Here is an 18,119-nt window from a genome sequence, read left to right as displayed (position 1 = left end):
TTACCAATTCCAGAGTTTTTGAGGTACTTTTATTGACATCTGGTGCAAATGTCTTGTCAGTATTCTCACGTATGTCTAGGAAACAGTAAGTGACAGATCACAGTACTGCTTACAACTTTTGCAGCATCCTTGTTTGGTGTGGGTAAAAATGTGTTGACTTAAAAATGCGTGTGACTAGACCTAATGAGCCAGTTGCTTAGGTTGCTGCTAGCTTGTCTTTTCTTGGAGGCAAATTAAAGAAAGACCTGGAGAGATATGAGTAACAGAAATGCTACATTTCAAGACAGGGGGAACCCAAAGTAACATACAAATCCATCTTTGATTGTGTATTATTAAATTAAGTTTTCACATGTATTTTGTTTGGTGGGCTAATTTTTGTGTTTCAGAGAGCAACTTATAGGATCTGTTTCTGTGATTTTCTCATGTATGTTCTGGAGATTTCAATTTCAGGCCATTGGGCTTGGTGGAGTCAGCAATTTCCTTGGGAAAAACAACTCCCCTTCCTAAGTGTGACCTAGGACACTCACATTACCCTGGGCAACTCTGCCCATCCATTCAGACCATGTCGATCCAGAGACAGGAGGAGTCTACAGTCTTGGGCTGTCTTGTTTGCTCTCATCTAGGACCCTTAGCCCATCTCACTTCGCAGTTCAGACACAAGTAATAGCCAGATCCGTTTGCTTTCTGGAATAGTCTGAAACGGGACTGTTGACTCACAACTCTGTATCCACAAATTCCTCAAGACCCAGGTAGAAGTTGGATCTGATATTTATTTTGGTAAATCTGACTCTATTTGCCCTGCTGCCTACCCCCAGACTCAGGCCAGGGATTATATGCATTCAGTCATATATGCATTCTGACTTATTGCAGCTATATGTCAGAACCTTCATCTAAGTGTATAGAAATAGAAAAACTAAAATTATCCCTATTATAAGGTGATGTTTTGTTTAAGTATAGATCTCCAAAACCCCAAGAGTAATAAGCAACACTTTCAGCAAAGTTCTAGAATACAAATTCAACCAGAGATCAGGTGTCTCCTCACTTGATAGATCAGAGGCTCTGATATCTTGATTACTGCCAAATGTCAGTTCTGGTGGAGAAGCATAGGTTGGAAATGAGATCTAAATTAACACTAGGCCTTTACTTAGCAGGACATTGCAGGTATAGTATTTCTCTCAGAGTACTATACCAGTTCTATTGCCATTTTGTCAATCCAACAACTCTACTATGTTGGTACCACAAGGAGGAAGAGTTAGCAGTGAACAGAAGATCATGTATGAGCTGCTTTAAGTCCTGAAAATGACAGGAAGGGGCTCTGTTCCTGTAGTATCATTGATTAAGCCTACACTGCTAGATTATTACCTATGGTATCCTGTGAGCACAGGAAAAATACATGGTACCTCTTCAAACAGACGGCCTCTATCCAGGTTAGTACACAAATTGTAGACAATACTTCATGGTTATTGTCATGGTTAATCTCAGATGTCAAATAGATGATATTCAGATACTGGACAGGCAAGTATTAGATTATAGCATTAGGTTTAGCTGAAGTGGCAAACCAAACAAATTCTGCATGACGTTATTGCTTAGGATAGAATTATGACTATATAAAAAGAAGAAAGAGGGCTGAAAACAAGCATTCATTCTTCTGATTTTTGTTTGTTTGTTTGTTTTGGACTGGGTAGTAGTTTAACTCTGTTACAAATACCTGCCTCTGGGTACAGCTTTACCCTGTTTATGGTCTATACCCTTAAATTTCATTGAAAACCAAGCCATTCCTTCTTTAGGTTGTTTTCATTATAATATTTTTGCCACAACTGGGAAAATAGGTTAGTCAGATAGTAAAAGTAGCTACTGCGAGCAAAAGCTTGTACATTAGACAGTAGCACTGGCTGAAAAGAGCAAGTGTCTTAGGAAAGAGCATCTTCAAATAACAAATCACACTTACAGACTTCCAACACTACCATTTTCCTTACCTTTCCTGATATCTTTACCACATTCTTACTCTCTCTAATTCCAATGTGTAACACGACCATTCTTAGGAACCTAGCTACTAAGATCAGAGCAGAACTTCTGGTACTTCACTTGAATTTTACCCTCAATCACGAGACATTCAAGAATTGCTATGCCAAGTAACTGTGAGAGAAAGTGTGAGAGAATGTTTCAACCATTCCTGTCTATACCACGGGGAGCCTCAGGGACTCACAGAAGATAAGCCTCAGCTTTCTGCCAGTTCAAGCCATTGAATTAGCATGCAAGGTGATACAAATTCATTTAAAAATCTGGGGTATATTTACACTTATGATTTTATATACATTTATATATACACACATATATATGATATATATAGAACATTATTCATGTATGTATATATTCATGTGTAAACATAGTATTAACTTATCTGTAAATTTACATATGAAACCAGATAATTTGTAGCTATAATACAAATTTGGACATAATTATAAAATTCCCATAGTACCTTTTGTTTTCATTTCAGTTGTTTTTGCAGAAGGAGCCCCAGAGACTGATGGTCTCTCTGTGTCCTGAGAGGTTACAGGTGCATTTTGACAAATTCCCCTTAAGAAGGAAAAAACTGAGAATACAGTTACAACAAGGAGTCATGTCAGCTTATGGTAGAAAACTCAGGACAACTAACAACTCTGAGTATTTGTGCATTTGATCTGACTGCTTGTTCCAGGTCCAGTCATCAGTGAGACTGGGGCTTCAGGAGGATCAATGTATGTAGTGTACAATCAGTTAGGCACTGAATGTACATCACAGGAATCACAGATAAAGCCTAAATATAAATGGATATGAAAACACAGAAGGATGAGCCACATGACTGAGCAGCCCATGTGAGTAGCCCAATGCACACCACTCTAAACCTTCTTAAAGCCATATGGACACAGGGAAACCCATGGAAAGCCTTCACCCACCATCTCTCCACTATGACATGAAGACTTTCTTCTAGGTTGGTTGAGAAGGACTTCCCATAAAACTAACTAGGCTAGAACAGATCTCTTTAGTATATACTATAGGAAAAAAACAAAGGCATTGCTGGAGTGCCCTGCAATGTCTATGACATGTCAGAAGACCTCAGCTACATAAGAGCAATCATACCCGGAGCCAGGAATACATTTACTCCAGGACACTGTAGAACACTTGTTTTCTCTTCATTCTCTGCCCAGCCTTTATAGATTACATCTCATGGACAATGTATGGTATTGCCTTAATGGGATGCAGGGGGGTAAGAAGCTGTGAAAACCTCTGACTTTTCACCCAAGGCTACAAAATGAGAGCTGTGTTCATGCCTCAGTGGCCATCTTCTCTGACAGAAACAACTGAAGATACGCACAGTCTACATTTCAACACAAAGGAAGCTGTGTGACTCCTGGATTAGTAAATAGGGCCTTCTTCAACCATCCTCAAACTGTCACCTGCCTCTCAGTGACTGAGTCTTATCATTGGGGAACAAAATTGGGAGGTACCAATCATTGCAGATGTCTGAGTCATGACTCAGACTCCAAGTCAGTCCAACCCAGGTCTCACATGAAGGTGTGAAAATGAGAGGTTATTTTTATCTGGCCACACCGAGATAAACAATCCCTCTACTGGAAGAGACTGGAAAGGCAGTTTGGTTTCATGTTAGGTGACAAATGACTCTTCATGCAGTGTCCAGATCCCATTCTTAGGATCTGTGGTCTGACTAGAAGCATGTGGGCTTTTCTACCTCTCATGCTTGTGGATGGCTGCAGGCAGTGAAGAGCTTTTTCCCACTTAGTAGTCATGGCAGTGTCTGGGCTCTCTGTGATTCTGACCTACCAAAGGCAGATGCTGGAGAGATGGAATATAGGCATCACTAAGTCCTTGCTTCAGCAATTATCTGTTGATCTGCATGGATAATATCATCACTCACCTCTGCTCTGGTTTATTCTTCACTAGAGTGCCACCATAAAGAAATGAATGCACCACATGTGATGAAGTTTCAACTCGTATTTTGTAGGTAAACTGTGTACTCTAATTTGTTACTGCATTACTTTATCATTGAACTGGGTAATCAGGTGCCTATCTTGAGGGAAACACAGTTAGACACTGCCTGGTACAAATCATCCTAAACAACACAGCGAAATCTTACTTGAATCCAGTTTTTCTTTTAACTTAATATAACAAGTAAAAAAAAACCCAAATAACTGCATACAAGTTTTTCCCAGTAGGTGAGCTAGAGCACCGTTGTATACTAGACAAAAGGATATCCAGTGTTTATACTATTCCTTTCTAAAATGTATCTTAAGAGATTCTATAATACATACTGCGTCTACGTTTTTTAGTCGCCACCTGAAATTTAAAGGAAACAGTATGAGGCAAAGGCCATGCTGCATTCTGTTTTCATGGGTCTTTGGAATTCATGTCATTGGTATGGTGCCAATGAAAATGGGCAAGAGTCCTGTATATTAATATGCTAAATGAGGGTGTCACTGAACAACTGGGGCCCTATAGTTTATGCCACTTCCCACTTTTGCTGGTTTGAAGGCCAGATTAAACAACAGTTTAGTCTCTTCTGAGTATTTTCTAAGCCACACTACAACTTGTCTAGGTTTCTTTATAACCTGATTGTGAGGTTAATCCTTTGTATACCAGGGACTCAATTATTTACACCAATACTCGTGTCTTACCACTCAACATCCACTCACTGCAACCTTCCATCTCAGTGGAATTCACGGTGTATATATTCCAAAGGCTTCATTAAAATGATGAGAACTAGAAGTGGTTGTCAACTTCTGAGTTAAAATTGTACATTTATCTAAAGAGGAACTTTTTTCTTCAGTACAAATGACTCCCCCACATAAACTGTGCTAAAAGACACTGCAAACTTCTATGTTTACTTGTATTAGGAATAAGCTTTTACAATTCCATTTTCTGTTCATCCTAAACAAACCCTTTAATACCCATGATACACCTGTCTTTAGTTAATCAAGTGACATATCTACAACAACATAAGGAAACAATGTAATGTTTTTATAATAGAAAAAGGAAAAGCCGCTTTACCTTCTCAATCCCCACTGGTGTCTCTCCCTGTCCTCCAGCTGAAGGTGCAGCATCAGGATTTTTAGGTACCACTGCAAGGAGAGGAAGTAACTGTCAATACACAGTTGTGTTTTTAATTACCCTTAGAATCTTTGCTTGAAGGGTACAGATGTCTATGAAGTTGGTATCTGTGACTATATCTAATTATTAAGCAGAGTTTGCTTGCTGCTCATTCCAGAAATGTGGATCACATGGTTGGAAAACAAAGTGTTGCAAACAGAAGAATGGAGGATAAAGGAGAAGAGAACATATGGATGTCTTGACAACAAAATCTGATTCGATATGGCAGAAGGTTCTTATTGTGTAAAGATTATATAAATCTTTTAAAATGAGCATTGCATTTACTCTGGTTGGAGGAACCATGGTTGTTGCTCTGAGAATGTGGAGCTTAGAGGAGATCTTCAGGGTCTGGTTTTCTCCTTGCACCGAGTGAGTGCTGAAGATTAACTGCAGGTAGGTCATCAGGCTTTGCTGAAGATGCCATTACACACTAATCCAACTCATATTTTTCTGATACTATAAGCTTTATGATCAAGCCTCAGAACACTGTCACTTCCGTTTTTGGACTGGGAACAATCCATACTTGTTCTTGTGCCATGTCCACAATCTACATATGCTCATTCAGCAATTATCATTAACTATGTAGCTCTATGCTGGTATGGTCATATTTCATTGTAAATGTTATTAGGATGAGCATCTCTAAAAAAATTTTTTTGCCTATGTTATGTGTGCATTACTCCCTAACATTATCATTTCATGTATTTTTATACTGTGCTAAGTATTGTCAGTATTTTATGGAGATTAAAGGCACATGGAGAACATGTATGGGTTACAGCCCTGAAGGACATATTGTGATATAAGGGCTGTTTAGTTTCAGATATTTATGCACTGGAGGGCCTGGGGAAAATTCTAAAAAAAAATACTCAAGCAACAGCACATAATAATGCAACTCTGTAAGATATGTCTAAGGAATAAAGGGAAGAAGATTGGCATCACTTTCTTAAATTCACATTATCAGAATTTATCCAAGTATCACTTGGAGGAACAAATCATAAATTCCATGATCTTAAATTCAATATTGAGTTAGCAGAAGAAGCTGGGAGACAATAAATCTGAGGATAGCTGGCAACAATGATATAATCAAGTATCAAGTACCAACATATGGAATTACCACACATAACAGAGCAAAATGAACTTCATGTCTCAAATTCAGAGGTAGCACTGGACAGGATTCAGAATAAGAAAATATGTCCTTTTCTTTGGTGGAGGGGCATTTTGAGACAGGGTTTCTCTGAATACCCTTGGCACTCTGTGTTGCAACTCACGCTATAGACCCAGCTTGCCTAGAACTCAGGTATCCAGCCCTGCCTCCTGACTGCTGGGTTTCAAGGTGTGCGCCATCACTGAGCAGCTTGGAAACATTCTTTTCAGTAGGCATCGTAAACTCACTGCATCGAACATGTGCATACAAGAATACAGTGTATCTGTGTGTGTGTGTGTGTGTGTGTGTGTGTGTGTGTGTGTGTGTCCAGTTTCACAAGGACTCATGAATACAGTGTGAGTGCTGCTTCGAAAGGACACGTGAATACAAGAACACAGTATCTATTTCCTGTACCTGCATCCCCACCTTCTTCTCTTATTCCACCTCTCATTTTTCCTCCTTATTGACCAAGAAAATCTTTAATTTCTTAATATCTTATACACATGTGATTTTATTTTTTACATAAAAACCTAGACGCTCAAATGAAAAAGGAAAGCACCCTGTCCTTGTCTTCATCAATGTAATGTAAGACATTTAATGTGACAATTATATTTACTCACATCTATTTTCTGCCAATGACATAATCCCATGTTCCTCCATGGCTTACATGGTGTCTTAATTTAAGGTGTGCATTGCTGTGACCAAACACTATGATCATAACCAACTTGTGGTGGCAAGAGTTTGTCTCAGGATACAACTCTCTCTTCACACTCAGTTCCTGAGTAAGAGCAAGAACCGGGACTCAGGAGCAGATTCAAAGGCCATGCAGGAGTGCTGTTCACTGGCTTGCACACCAGAGTTCACTCAGCCTGCTTCTTGTAGGACCCAGTATAATATATAACATAAATTTATCAAGTGTGTGTAACTGAGGTGCCTGTCAAGTAGAACGTGAAGACATGAAGGTTAAACGAGGGCATGGAATGGCATGACCTATCATTCTCCTTTTTTACAACAGGCTCTTTCACAGAATCTGGAGCTAGGCTGACATCCAGCAAGCACTGGAAATGCCTCTGCCCATCCCCCCAGCAACATAGGATTACAAGTATGAATAGCTTTGTCTAGTTATTTTGTGTGTGAGGAGATTCCAACACAGTTCATCTGCTTTGAAAGCAAGTGCTCTTTCTCAAAAACCAGTTAACTACACTGAAGATAATCTTATGAAGCTATGTGCAAGGGTGTGCTGATTTTGTGTGCAAATCTTTCAAATGGAATCACTATAAATGGCTTGTTAGTATGTGAATGATAGTTTAATATTTTGATGATACTGTGTACAAGTTTTGTAGAAATAATTTGTAAGAGATAAATTACAACTTACATATACATATATATCTTTAGCTTCTATTACTCCCAGGCCATGCAGTATACATGTAAGCTTTGTACAGTTGACACAAATTTTAAAAGAAAAGCCAAATATAAGACATAAATCAGTTTTTTACCACACAAGGTCAATGTGAAGGACATGTACTTTAATTTGATTTCATTTATAGCAGACTAGAAGGATACACATATCTCAGTGTGATTTCCGTCCTCCCATGCAAAACAGGGGTTTTGTATATGAGATAATTCCTTAACCACATCTACTGGTGGAGATAGAGTGAATAACTGAGTCAAATCTGGGACCGGATACTGCTCTAATTTGTGGCAAAACACTGGTGATTTCAGAATGGACTAATGTGACAGCTACCTGACAGTCACTCCTTGCCCTTCTTCCTTACTATCCCTATAGTTTAGAACAACTTTTTCTGGCTTTGTTTGTCCTCTAATGTATATATAGCCTTGCTCTGTTTGTGAGGCTTCTGGATGATATTGAGTTCAACTCTGTCTTTCCTGCTCACAATTGTCATACTGTAGCCAGTCACCAGGAGCCTCTTAGCTTTGTCCACCAGATGAAGGATAAACTGCTAAGATTTGAATATCTTTAGGGTATATTGTCCCTAGGAAGGGCTCTATACTCTATTCTCTTAATGGTCTTATGTGCCCAGTGAGTTTGGTGAGAAAGAGGTAATAAAGAAAGAAAAGAACTCTCTTGAAGGAATGTGAGGGCATGCTAGAGGGTTAAGCTATACTCTATGGACACTGTATTCTCTTATGCAGTATCAGGAATGAGGTAATTAGTGGGAAGAAACCTCCAAGACTCTATGGATAGTCTAGTACAGATCATTGAGCCACTTTGGCACTTGGAAAATAAGGAAATATCTGTATCTGAAGGATAAAGGCAAGGAACTATAACGAGGAATATTGTGGTGTATGAGGTTGGAGGTGGGGACATGGGGCTCTGAAGGACATACTACATACAAGCAGGAGGCCTAGAGTTTGCAGCGATTAACACAGTGCTAACCCTCCTAATACTGCCTATCACAGTGGAGCCAAAGACAGCTAAACCGTGAGGGGAGGCGGGGGACAATGACACACTTGTGATGAGCAAAGACCTTGAGCATAATGAAGAAGCTTCAGGGAAGATACTTTCAGGAAACAATTCTCTGAGATTATGAACTTATTCCCCTAAAAAAGGCAAGACAGGTAAGGCTGTAACAAGTGAAATACACAAATAGTGACAGCACGGAGGACAGACACAGCCCTATGCCCAGAGAGGTACTGAGAGAACTGATGTCCAAACACCTACTATGGTTTATTAGTCTTGGGAATAGGTATAATTCACTAGAACGCCCAAACCCATGTTCTGAATGTTGGAGGCTGAACCAAGAAATTCCTGAAAGGTAGCCAAGGGTTTGCTAGAGCTAAGATCCCACTTCAATCACTAACTAGGTCAGAAGCTCCAAGATGGATGTCAGAACTCTAGTCCCACATTTCAGTCTGAGGTGAGGAACACAAACTACATAAAGTCATGCCTTAGTTAGATTTTTACTGCTGTGAACAGACACTATGACTCATGCAGGTCTTATAAAGGATAACATTTAATTGGGGCTGGCTTTCAGGTTCAGATATATTCAATCCATTATCATCAAGGTGGGAACATGGCAACATCCAGGCAGGAATGGTGCAGGAGGAGCTGAGAGTTCAATATCTTCATCTGAAGGCTGCTAGCAGAATACTGCTGCCAGGCATTTAGGATGAGTGTCTTAAAGACCACACCCACAGTGACACACCTAGTCCAACAGGCCCACACCTTGTAATAGTGCCATTGCCTGGGCCAAGCATGTACAAACCATCACAAGTCATATATTAAGCCCTTGATACAAAGACATGCTATGTAGACAGAATGAAAAGTCATTGTGACTGTTGAGATACTCTGCCATGTTGAGTGCATGTAAAGCAGTGCTTCACAGGGAAGAGAGGAAGTGCTGCTACAAGACCCGAAGAACAGGGAGAGGACATGCTGCTCCTGCAGCATTGGGCCCACACTGTAAGATATTTACCTACAGGTTCTTGAGAGCAACGAAATTGTTTTCTATCAGAAAAACTCACTCTGATACAGGCTAATACTCAAAAGTGAAAACAACACTTTGTCGCCTCCATGATGCTTCACCACAGTTGTCAACTAACAAGATCTCAGTTCTCCAGGTATGACACTGTTGTTTGAATAGATGAAGGCATCTTGGGAAGACCTGTTTCCTGTAGATACAATCATTCTCTTGGATGGGATCCTAGGCCATATAAGAGGAAGAAAACTCAGCAGAGGACAGTCATTCATTTTTCTTTGCTTCTAGGCTTTGGCTGCAATATCACTTTCCCTTCAGTTTCTGCCTCTATCTGCTACTTGTTGATTATGGGCTCCAAATTCAATGTCCCTGGCAATGTCAACCTTTTCTTGCTAAAGATGTGTCTAAATTAGGGGTTCTTTTGCCATGAAGAGATACCACAACCATGGCAACTCTTATAAAGCAAAACATTTAATTGGGGCTGGCTTGCACAGTGTAAAAAGTTTAGTCCCCTATCATCATGACAGGAAAAATGGCAGAATGCAGGAAGACATGGTGCTGGAGAAGGAGCTGAAATTTCTATGGCAGGCAGCAAGTGGGAAAGGAGTGACACACTAGGTCTAGCTTGAGCATCTGAGACCTCAAGTCCCACTTCTACATTGTTATACTTCCTCTGCAATCCCACACCTACTCTAACAAGGCCACACCTCCTAATAATACCCCTCCCTGTGGGCCATGTACTCAATCACAAGAGTCTATGAGGCCATTCCTATTCAGACCACTGAAGGATGTTTTGTGTCACAGTACTTTATCACAACTTCTGGGAAAGCAAACCCAACCAATTTTCCAAGAAGAGTTATAACAAGAGTCATACACTAGGGTGTTAGCAGTGACAGAGGAAGGATGGTCTAAGTGTTCTGGGAAATGTAGCCTTGAAATAACAGAGCCAGAAGCAAAGCACACTCAACCTTGCCACTGCTAACTATTATACATTTGAAAGAGAAAATGCACAGAAACACCACATATTTCTTTGTCTTAAATGATCTTTCCTACTCCCTTAGTCTCCCAAGCACAAGCTGTAAGATGACTGCTCCTAGGGCTTTCTGTTTCTCAATGGGCCTGCTTAGGAATGCCTTAATCTAATTCAAGTGTCATCCTCAATCTCGAGACCTTCCACATCTGTGTTATGCATGTCTGGGACAATGTGACTGACATGTGGCTCAGTCATTCATGCCTACCACAGGTGAAGACAAGAGTACTCATATAAAGTCTCAACTTTCCTCCAGTTTACCATTAGTTAACAAAAAGCAAAGACGCCAGTTAACTGTATCTTTAAATTTCTACTGATAAACTAGATAAATTAAGATATCCATGCATTAAAAACTACAGCAAAACTTCTACATTGATTTATGTAATTGAACGGAATTAATGTTTTCCCACAGTACCTTCTGTTGTAGCGTGTGCTGTTTCTCGGGAGGTACCTGGGAGGACTTGAGGTCTTTCCACTTCAAGGGGGGCCACAGTTCGCTTTCGAGAAAATTTCCTTAAGATTGCCAATACTGGGAATGCATTGAGAGGTAGAGTTATGTCAGCTTCACGACAGACAGAGGAAACTGATAATAGTTGAGGGTTTGTACATATGATCATATTTCTTTTTAAGTAAGTCACTGTAATTAGAATGGTGCTGCAGGAAGATCACTGAGTGTAGTGTACAAATAATTATACATAAAGTGACGATGTAGATAACGTCTACTATGTAACTCGTGATGATGTAGGTAAATTAATTCAGGAGGGACAACTGAGAAAGAGGCACAACGTGAATATTTATGTTGGTATGGTGCCGGATAGGCAGCATTCAAATACCATTTAGAGCATGGGATGTCTCATGACACAGAGACATTCCTGCAATCTCTCTGTGATTACATTGTTGCACCAGTAAATGACCACAGGAACCTTATTGGTGTACAGGATAGGTATATAATGTCAAATCATAACAAAAAGCACATGACTGCACAAGTGCACTGTGGTGTTGTGAAATGTGAGGAAAGTTCCACTAGAAAGGATGCAAGAAAACCTGAGCAAAAATTGACTCTTATATAGGACAGTGCCCACTGGTTGTTTGCTTTTATTTATTTATTTATTTATTTATTTATTTATTTATTTATTTATTTATTTATTTTGCCTATCCAGAATATTGTACAGCTTATGCAGAATATATTATATCACTTTAAGTGAGTTTGGAAGGTAAGAAAAATACATTTCCTCTAGTTTTTTATCCCTGGGTTCTATATTAGTTATATCCATGATGCCCTGGCCAAACACCCTGACAGAAATAACCAAAAAAAAAAAAAAAAAAAAAATAGATGCATTGCCTTTGATCTCTGACTCAACATATGAATTTCTAAGGTATAGAAGGTCTCTGGAGAGTAAATAGAAGAGGTCATTTCTCCAGTGTCTTCAGACTCTCAGGTTCCTTTCATCCAGTGATTCTGATCAAGTATCCACACTGAGAGGCAACACATGCTTCCAGTCTTCTGTGATGACTCAGACTCCAAGCCATTCTGAATCAAGTTGTCATGTGAGGAAAGTTGGCCAACCTTTTATAAACCCTCCACATGAATTGACGTTAGACATCTACATGGCTACACAGGGGATGAGTGTGCACTGGGTCTGCTTCTTGTTTCCTCATCAATTTTTAAATAAAATCTTGTCTTAATTCTTTGAGAACTCCATACAATGTATTTTGATCCTATTCATTCCCACCCAACACCCTAACTCGTCCTGACTCCATTCCTATCTCTCCACTCTTTGCCAACTTCAGATCCTTTTCATTTTATCCTAATAGCCCACCAAGTTCAATTAGGGCTGATCATATATTCATGGGCATGTGTCTATCCTAGAATTTGATCAACCAGCCAAGGGCAAGATTAGTTTCTACAAATTCCCCTTCCTTCAATAGTCCTCTTGGGGCCACTTTATTTATTGTTGTTATTGTTGTATTTATTGTTGTTGTTGTTATTATTAATATTATTATCTTAGCCATTTCTATTGGTGATAATGATGATGACAATGATGAAAAAGTCTCTAGCCTAGTCTGGATTAAGTTTCACTATAAGAAAAAGAAGAGGGAGGCATTGCAGATGCGACTGCTATGTCACTTGTGTGTCAGTGGGGGGCAGAAAAGAGAGAAGCTATGTCTACACTTGGTTGTGATCTGAGGACATTTGAATGATTAGTAATCTTAACATTTACTGAAAACAGTGAGCCTGAGAGGAGCATGAGTCTAGTGCCCAGCACCAATGCTCAGGATCAGACAGACTCTGAGAACAGAGAACAAGCTAGGGACTAACAGAGCTCTACGTGGGAAGGCCGGCATGGGCAGGAGGGGGTTGGAGACAGATGACCTTCAGATATGGCCAGTCATGCAGATGGGCACGGAAGTGCCTGTGATGAGCCCCAGGCCAGTGCCATGGAGCCTGGCACGGAGCTAATCTGAGATGACCACCAGTCATGTACTGGGTAGGCTTTGGAGGTCGGACCACACTCAAGATGGCCCCTGCCCAATGCCATAATACACAAGTGGGACATATACTCCAGGGTCCACTCCTGAAACGACTGCAGACACTCAGAGAAACTGGACTCCACTAAGAGGAGCAAGTAAGTGGTGGGAAAAGTGAAGAGAAAGAGAAACAGAAGGATGTGAGTACAAGGAAGAAAGGAAGAACTAGAGCCTCCAGGGTAGTGACGAACAGCCTGATGTGAGCAGTTGGTGAGGCCATCTGTGAACATTGTGGGATCCTGGTCTGTGATGCCACCTTGTCCTGCAGCATCAGGAACCTGTTACCACCAAAGGCCAGGCAAATGACTCTGGTGTGGGCTACTGCCTGTGGACATGTTGATGGCTGAAGGCTGAGTGAGCCAGTCCTGAGGACAGGAGCATTGGAGAGCTAGATCTACTCATCTGCCATATAGTGGTGTGGATGGGGGAGAGATACAGTCTGACCCTCTCACTCCTTACCATCTATGGCAGGATGGAGAACTGGCCAAGTGGCCATGAAAGCAGGAGAGCTATCCCTGCCCCTCATTTGCTGCAGCACTCGGGAGAGCAGATCCTGTACCTTGCCTGGAGAGCACAGCAGAGCTGGCCCTGCATGAGGGGCTTGCAGGTAAGCCAGCCCAGCAGGTATGAATGCAGGAGAGCCAGGCCTGCTTTCTTATCTGCTGGGTTTGCCACCCTCACCTCTCTGTTCCTTTGTCATTTATAGCAGGTGAGAGAGCTGCTCCCAACTCAGGTCATAAGAGTGGGAGAACTGATCATGTCCCACACTAAATGCAACACTGGGAAGTGGGAGTTTTTCACCCTGCCTGAGCAGCAGGATAGAGCTAGCCCTCATTACAGGGGTTGCTAGTGAGCTGCCCATGGATGTGTGAGAGTAGGGGATCTGGAAAGCTGGCCAACATAGATACCTGTCAGGCCTCCAGTACTTTGAATTGGCTCAACCCAACATCTACCCCATTGATCAACTGCTGAAGAAGTACATAAAGGGGCTGGTTCTATAGATACAAAACATCAGGAACTCCATGCAACAGGGCAACCACAGGGTATTACAGAAGATATCCAGTATTAGAACCTCAGATAGAGCATCAGAAGCCAGGAGACTGCTCCAGATCAACAAGGCATTACAATGATTATTTGTGAGCAAAGATGTATAGACAAAAGGGTATACAGTGGGACACACTGTGACATACTACAGCTTCCACAGTATTATTTCCATGTTGGTAGATTGTAGCAAGGGTGGACGGAAGGTGCAAGGAGAGAAGGAGAGAAGTAGGATTGGGGTGTATAACATGAAATTCATAAAAAAACAATAACAAAACTAAAAAAAAAAAAAACCAAGGAAGATCTTGTACTTTGACTTTTCTGAAACCAAAATTCTAAATCCAGATTGCATACTGTGCAATCATGGGTATCCTATATGGGATCCTTGGGATGAAACACACGGTTTTGGATCTGATAGGTATAAACTAAGCCAGTGAAACTACATGTTCTAACTCATAATTGTTCCACTAAACACATCACTTCACTGGTGAAAGCCTGATCATGCAGACACACAAATGTGGACAAGAAAATGTCTGGTGATACTCTTCTCTGATGACTATGTAAAGCCATTGAGAGGAAAATAGAAAAGGCAACATGGAATTTAACTACCATGACAAAGGATCCTTGATGTGCAGAGTCTAGCTGCCCTTTAAATGTATATTGCTGGATGCTTATATAGGACCTTCACAAAGTCAAGGAAGACAATATTGTGGCTTGAAGAGACGAGGTTCAGAAACCCTTCTAATACCTATTTAAGAAGTTATTACTTTATGTTTTTGGTCTAAGAGAGGTACAGTTTTAATTAAAGATTTTGCCCCTAGAATGTTCACCCAAGCGTCAGTGGAAGCCCCTGCACATGTTTTGCATAAATTAGACTAGAAAGTTTTTAAGTATATGTATTTAAGAAACACTGAAAAGGGAGAGTGATTATGTGAGCAGAGTTGTAAGGGATAAATATGACCAAACACATTGCATAAACTTATCAAAAATACTAAAATTATATTAACAACCAAATACAAAATAACAATGAAATGCATTGCTGGAATGATGGTCCAGCATGGAGCAAGCAAATGAAGACCAGAGTTCTCAGTGGACAGTGTGGCTCTTTGTGCCCATGCTGATGTTATCTAGTCTGCCAAGGCTTTTCTCCAGATCTTACTGGAGAGAGCCATGCTATGAGAAACCCACTTTTGGGGGCATATTAACCCCTGCTTTCCATGTACTGAATTTAATTTTCAGGCTCAGTCGCCTGAAAAGTGGCATGTGCTTCTCTACGTTTCAGAGTTGTATCTGCTGCTGGCTGACTGACACACTCCCATGCACTCTGACCTCTGCAGCAACCAGGCTAGTGTTTGAGATCCCTATCAGTTTGCCTTATGGCAGGCAGATGCCAGAAGATATAACTTTTCTATAGAGAATATTGTGCCCTTGATGAGGTAAGAAGTGTCTCTTGAGAGGAACAGCTAAGGCGTCTCATAATTACCTCTAAACTCTGGATCATTCATCTATGAAGGAATACAAGCATATAGCCTGGTCTTGCATGGCCCTGGTGTAGTTTGAATACATTTTTTAGATGACTGTATTAGGATTTCTTAATTTATAACCTTTCTACTAGAATGTCGTTTGGATAATTGGGATCTTTTTCTTGGTAAAAAAGATTTGGACATGCCTTCGTGAACAAAAATCTCCTTTTAACTAAAGGAATCACGGCTGAACACAGTCACATGGCCATTGTTTGGGCTTGGAATTTGTGCTTTCTTTAAAAAAAATGCAACAACAACAACAACAAAAACATCATCAGCAAGTACCTGAGATCATAGTTGTCCATCACACAAAATACAAAGTATTACACAATTAACATCTGAAACATATCTTAGAGGGTTAATCCATAATACATACCAGATCTGCGATTTCTAGATCTTTCCTGCAATTGAAAGGAAATACAATATTTTAAACGTTAGGTCATATTGAGTAATATCTGCTAAGGTCTTTGGGCCTTACTCTGACATATTCTAGTTGCAGTCAAGATAGAAAAGAGCAGTCAAGTGGAGACCATATTAATGGATCCATTATTCAGTGATGTAACAGAACATCTGAGCTTTGTACTTCATGAAAAAGACAATTTCACACTTTTTGTCTTAATATTTTTTATTACATTCAACACGATATATATTCTTATACCAATAATAAAAAATGATGGACATGTTATTAAATGAACATAAAAAGATAACGTCTTTTTGTTTATTTTTAGTAGAATGTAAAATCTTGGCTCTTACTGTAGGACAAACCCAAAGTAAGAACCATTTTTAGACTGCTCAATGTAATAAGGCTGCAATTCAATATCCCTCAAGTCTCCAAAGAATTCTGCTTCCACAGTAGCTAGGCTAAGAGTTGGAGGTTCTGCTGCACCAAGGAATGAATTGTAGGCACAATTGTTTGAATACAGATTTCCTGCTTTGACCATAGCCAAAGCTATTTGACTTGAGTGATTGTCATCATTCTCTTCCCATAGGGAACAGGTTACATTCATTTAAGAAATGGTGCTTTCACGTGTTTTTTTTTGTTTTTTGTTTTTTGTTTTTTGTTTTGTTTTGTTTTGTTTTTTGGTTTGAAGGCAGATCAGGCAAAGCTGGCTGGCCTCTATGGAAGATTCTCAAACCTAGATTGCACACCACCTGTGAAATCCTGTATTTGTCATTCAGATATTTTGTGTTTCTGTGGTCTATCATAGTTATACTTTGAGAGTAAGCCCCAATGTTTGATGTGTTGAAAGAAAGCTCTTGTGTCCAGTGTGTGCATATTCAATGCTCAGCTAGTGAGACCTTTAAAATATGAGAAGCTTTAAAATGGCATACACCTGATCAGTGACATGATTCCATTGTGATCCCACTGAACCATAAGGGGACCACTGAAGTAAGTTTTCTGCATGAGAGCAAGGAAAAGCCTTCTTACCATTTTCACTGGTGCTTTATCCTTATCCATTGGTAAGGTTGCACTGTCCTGACATTCTGGTACTGGGGGGACTTCTTCCAGATTCACTAGGGAGACAAGAAGTGACTGTCAGCTCACAGTATTGCTTATTGTTTACACTGGGCTTTACTTGATGTAGGTAAAAGTGTATGAATCTAGTTCATGTAACTAAACCTGATGAACAAGATGGTTGTGCTGCTGCTGGACTGTTTTCTTATAAGGCAAACTGAACAGAGGGAAGACCTACAGACAAACTAGGATGTACCTGTCCGTGTGGAAAAGGTTTGATTCAGATGTCATACTAAGATTCAACTGCCTTTCAAGTCATATTATATCTGAGAAGGGTTCTGTTCATTTCTCTCCCAGTGATCTTTACAGTCTCATGAGCTTTGTGAGGGAGAAATGTTTAGTGAATACAGAAAGACCAAGTATACCCAGGGCTCATGAGGGGACATGGCTGAGGTTAGGCCACACTGTGTGGACAATGTGTTCTAGTATGTTGCATCAACAATAAGGTAGCAGGTGGAAGGGATCACAGGATAAATTGGCAATTACCAAAAGGAGAACATGGCTAGAGAGGGACAGAGACAAGAAGTACTATGAGAAGCCAGGCACTGTGTTGGTACATGCCTTTAATCCCAGCACTTGGGAGACAGATGCCGGCAGACTTTTGAGTTAGAATCCAGACTGGTCTACAGAGTGAGTTCCAGGATAGCCTGTGTTATACAGAGAAACACTGTCTTGAAAAGCCAAAATAAAAACCAAAAAATAATAATAAGATGATGATGATGATGATGATGATGATGATGATGATGAAGAAGAA

General features: G+C 40.3%; 1 protein-coding gene and 1 non-coding gene across 2 annotated transcripts in view; one reads left to right on the top strand and one right to left on the bottom strand.

Moving 5' to 3' along the window:
- LOC127689387 (uncharacterized) overlaps positions 1-18,119 on the bottom strand; it is a 488,686-nt gene that overhangs the window by 21,283 nt on the left and 449,284 nt on the right. The window lies entirely within an intron of this gene.
- LOC127690409 (small nucleolar RNA SNORA17) lies at positions 12,850-12,975 on the top strand. The gene has a single exon (XR_007979111.1). It is a non-coding gene; the product is annotated as a small nucleolar RNA SNORA17 (small nucleolar RNA).

This window comes from Apodemus sylvaticus, chromosome 7 (genome assembly GCF_947179515.1).
Source record: "Apodemus sylvaticus chromosome 7, mApoSyl1.1, whole genome shotgun sequence".
NCBI lineage: Eukaryota > Metazoa > Chordata > Mammalia > Rodentia > Muridae > Apodemus > Apodemus sylvaticus.
This window is presented reverse-complemented; position numbering and strand designations above follow the sequence as displayed.